This window comes from Trichechus manatus, unplaced genomic scaffold, assembly GCF_000243295.1.
Source record: "Trichechus manatus latirostris isolate Lorelei unplaced genomic scaffold, TriManLat1.0 scaffold00005, whole genome shotgun sequence".
Classification (NCBI taxonomy): domain Eukaryota; kingdom Metazoa; phylum Chordata; class Mammalia; order Sirenia; family Trichechidae; genus Trichechus; species Trichechus manatus.
In genome coordinates this window covers 23802171-23807183 of record NW_004443941.1, presented here as the reverse complement: position 1 = coordinate 23807183, position 5013 = coordinate 23802171, and positions in this window count along the sequence as shown.

Below are 5013 nucleotides of genomic sequence, written 5' to 3'. Positions count from 1 at the left end.
CTGCCTTCTAGTCCTTGTCCCTGGGCTGTTGTGCCCCGTTAGTCTCGTTTTGTTTTATGGGCCTGTCAATCTTTGGCTGAAGGGTGAACCTCAGGAGTGACTTAATTACTGAGCTAAAAGGGTGTCCAGGGGCCATACTCTCAGGGTTTCTCCAGTCTCTGTCAGGCCAGTAAGTCTGGTCTTTTTTTGTGAGTTAGAATTTTGTTCTACATTTTCTCTCCAGCTCTGTCCAGGACCCTCTGCTGTGATCCCTGTCAGAGCAGTCAGTGGTGGTAGCCAGGCACCATCTAGGTGTAGTGGACTCAGTCTGGTGGAGGCCGTGGTACTTGTGGTCCATTAGTCCTTTGGACTGTTCTTTCCCTTGTGTCTTGTTTTCTTCATTCTCCCTTGCTCCCGAAGGGATGAGACCAGTGGAGTATCTTAGATGGCTGCTCACAGGCTTTTAAGACTCCAGATGCTACTCACCAAGGTAGAATATAGAACATTTTCTTTATAAACCATGTTATGCCAACTGAGCTAGATGTTCCCCGAGACCACGGTCCCCACAGCCCTCAGCCCAGCAATTCGGTCCCTCAGGGAGTTTGGATGTGCCTATGGAGCTTCCATGACCTTGCTTTATACAAGTTGTGTTTGCTTCCCAGGAATTGTGTACTGTCTTACCCCTTACCAAAGTTACCACTTATCTGTGGTCTATTTAGTATTTCCCCTCCCACCCCTCCCATCCCTCATAACCATCAAAGACTGTTTCTTTTTGTGTGTAAACCTTTTCATGAGTTTTTACAGTAGTGGTCTCATACAATATTTGTCATTTTGTGATTGACTTATTTCACTCAGCATAATGTCCTCCAGGTTCATCCATGTTATGAGATGCTTCGCAGATTCATCATTGTTCTTTAATATTGCAGAATACTCCATTTTGTGTATGTACCATAGTTTGTTTATCCATTCATCTGTTGATGAGCATCTAGGTTGTTTCTATCTTTTTGCTACTGTGAACAATGCTGCAATGAACATGGGTGTGCATATGCCTATTCGTGTGACGGCTCTTATTTCTCTAGGATACATTCTTTGGAGTGGGATTGCTGGATCGTATAGTTCTATTTCTAGCTTTCTGAGGAAGCGCCATATCATTTTACAAAATGGTTGTATCATTTTGCATTCCCACAAGCAGTGCATAAGAGTTCCAATCTCCCCGCAGCCTCTCCGACATTTGTTATTTTCTGTTTTTTTGATTCGTGCCAGTAATGCCGGGGTGAGATGATATCTCATTGTGGTCTTAATTTGCATTTCTCTGATGGCTAGTGATAGCGAGTATTTCCTCATGTGTCTGTTGGCCTCTTGAACGTCTTCTTTGGTAAAGTGTCTGTTCATTTCCTTTGCCCATTTTTTAATAGGATTCTTTATCTTTTTGTTGTGGAAGTGTTGGATTTTCTTATAGATTTTAGAGATTAGATCTTTGTCTGACTTGTAATGTCCAAAACTTTTTTCCCAATCTGTAGGTTCTCTTTTTACTCTTTTGGTGAAGTCTTTTTATGGCATAAGTGTTTAATTTTTAGAAGATCCCAGTTATCTAGCTTATCTTCTGGAGTTTGTGTGTTGGTGGTTATGGTTTGTATCCTGTTAATGCTGTGTATTAGGGCCTCTAGCGTTGAATCTATGTTTTCTTCTATAAAATTTATAGTTTTTGGCTTTATATTTAGGTCTTTGATCCATTTTGAATTAGTTTTTGTGTATGCTTTGAGGTATAGGTCCTGTTTCATTTTTCTGCAGATAGACATCCAGTTTTGCTAGCACCATTTGTTGAAAAGACCATCTGTTCCCCATTTGATGGATTTTGGGCCCTTGTTGAAGATTGGGCGACTGTAGGCGGATGGATTTACATCTGGCTTCTCTATTCTGTTCCATTGGTCAATGTGTCTGTCGTTGCACCATTACCAGGCTGTTATGACTACCATAGCTGTATAGTAGGTTCTGAGGTCAGGTACTGCAAGTCCTCCTGCTTCATTCTTCTTCTTCAGTAGTGCTTTACTTATCTGGGGCCTCCTGCCTTTCCACGTAAAGTTAATGATTGGTTTTTGGATAGGGATTGCATTGTATTCGTAAATTGCTTTGGGTAGAATTGTCATTTTCGCGATGTTGAGTCTACCTATCCATGAACATGGTATATTTTTCCATTAATGTAGATCTCTTTTGGTTTCTTGCAGTGGTGTTTTGTAGTTTTCTTTGTATAGGTCTTTTACATCCCTGGTTAGATTTATTCCTACGTATTTTATTTTTTTAGGGGCTATTATAAATGGTATTGTTTTCCTTTTCATTGTTCTCTTTATTGGTGTATAGCAATCCAACTGATTTTTGTATGTTGATCTTGCATCCTGCTACTCTGCTGAATCTTTCTATTAGTTCCAGTAGTTTTCTCATGGAGTCTTTTGGGTTTTCTATGTATAGTGTCATATCATCTGCAAATAGGGACAGTTTAACTTCTTCATTACCAGTTTGGATGTCCTTTATTTCTTTTTCTTGCCTTATTGCTCTAGCTAGGACTTCCAGCACCATGTTAAATAGGAGTGGAGATGAAGGGTATCCTTGTCTTGTTCCTGTTCTCAAGGGGAATGTTTCCAGTCTCTCTCCATTAAGAATGATGTTGACTGTTGGTTTTGCACAGATGCCCTTTATTTTATTGAGAAATTTCCTTTCTATACTCATTTTAGTGAGAGTTTTTATCAGGAATGGGTGTTGGACTTTGTCAAATGCCTTTTCTGCATCAATGGAGATGATCATGTGATTCTTTTCTTTCCTTTTATTTATGTGGTGGATTACATTGATTGATTTTCTAATGCTGAACCATCCTTGCATACGTGGTATGAATTCTACTTGGTCGTGGTGTATTATTTTTTTGATATGATGCTGAATTCTATTGGCTAGAATTTTGTTAAGAATTGTTGCATCTATATTCATGAGAGATATTGGTCTGTAATTTTCTTTTTGTGTGGCATCTTTGCCTGGTTTTGGTATCAGGGCTATGTTGGCTTCATAGAATGAATTCAGAAGTGTCGCTTCCTTTTCTCTGTTCTGAAATAGTTTGAGTAGTACTGGTGTAAGCTCTTCCCAGTGTTTGGTAGAATTGTCCAGTGAAGACATCTGTGCCAGGGTTTTTTTTGTTGGGAGTTTTTTTTTTTTAATTACCTTTTCAATCTCTTCTCTTGTTTATGGGTCTGTTCAGATTTTCAATATTACTTTGTGTTAGTTTGGGTAGGTAGTGTGTTTCTAGAAATTTATCCATTTCCTCTAGGCTTTCAAATTTGTTGGAGTATAGTTTTTCATAATACTCTGTTACCAGCAATTCCACTTTTAAGCATGTACCCAAAGACCTTAAAGCAGTGATGCAAACAGACATATGTACACCAATGTTCATTGCAGCGCTGTTCACAATAGCCAAAATGTGGAAACAACTGAAATGTCCAGCAATTGATGAATGGATAAACAGAATGTGGTATATACATACAATGGAATATTACTCAGCCACAAAGAGAGATGAAGTCCTGACACATGCCACAACATGGATGAACTTAGAGGACATTAAGTTGTGTGAAATAAGTCAGGCACAAAAAGATAAGTACTGTATGGTATTGCTACTGCAAAATGTGGATCTGAGCCGCCTGCCACAAAAACCGATACTGAGACGGGGTGAGGTGAGCAGCAAGAGGATTTTATTATACATCTATATACAGGAGACAGAGGGGAATTTGCTCCTCCAAAAAACCTGTCTCCCTGACTGAAGACTGGCTGAAGTTTTTATATGGACAGGATTATATATAGCTTTTTTTTGCAGTAGTTACGATTTGCATGTCCCAGATGATCTAACTTCTTACTGGCAATCCTTGAAGTTTATCTGGTGCCGTTAGTCACAATTGTCACATTGCAGATGAGTTAATCCTGTTACTGGCAATCTTTGAGGGTTATCAGGAGATACTTTAGTTGATCTTAAACTTTTATAGGGACTGGAATAGGAGGAAGGAGAAAGAAGAAGAACTATCATGAGATAAAGCGGGGGTTAGTAATGGTGGGAATCAATTCTTTAGCAATGGTGGTAATTGAGCTTATACAGCCTGTTCCAATCCCCCCTTTTTATTGGAAGTTTCTCAATCTTGGGAAACATGGCGTCGCTTCTTTTCTGGCTACTTCCTGCTGGTTAGGGGCGTTGCTGCCATGAGAAACCTTCCAGTATTGGCTAGGGGCTGTAGACGGGGAGGGGGGGGGAGAGTTAGAGTGGAAGTTGGCTGCATCTTGGTGGATTAGATGCCATGTGTCTCCAGGGCCTGAAGAAGGGAGACCCCAACTTACCATGGTAAAAATTTCTCTAGCCTTAAGGGTGTTTGTAGTTCCTCTTGTCAATGTTTTCATAAAACAGGGAACACAAAAACAAACTAGAATTATCACTATTTTTAAGGTTATTAGGGGGGTTAACCAGGATCTCAAGAAAGAAAAAATGCTGGAGAACTTTGAAAGGTCCTTTCCACCTAGGGGCCAATTGATCTTCCGGGTGTTGATTTTTTTTTTTTTTCCAGGTTTTCAACAGGATCTGATCTCTGGGTTGGAACCTATGAAGGGAAGTGTCAGAAGGGAAAGACAAACAGGAAAAAGCATATTGATTAACAGTGTTCATAAAGGTTCTCAGAGAACGGACCCAGTCTCTTTTCTCCACCTCAGTAATTACTGAGGTGGGGAAAGTTGACTTTTTCAGGAATGGTCTCCCATATATTAATTTATAAAGGCTTAATTTAAGCCTGCTTCGAGGGGCTACCCAGATTCTGAGCACGGCAATGGGCAAAACTTGTATCCAAGTGATGTTTGTTTCCTGGCAAAGTTTCGCCAAGGTCTTCAAGTTATGATTTCCTTGAGCAATGCCTTGGTTACTTCCCTGGTTTGTTCAGTTCAACAAAGGAAAGCCTCTACCCACCCTGAGTAGGTGTCCACAAAGACCAACAGGTACCTGAAGGTCCTGGGTGCCAGTCT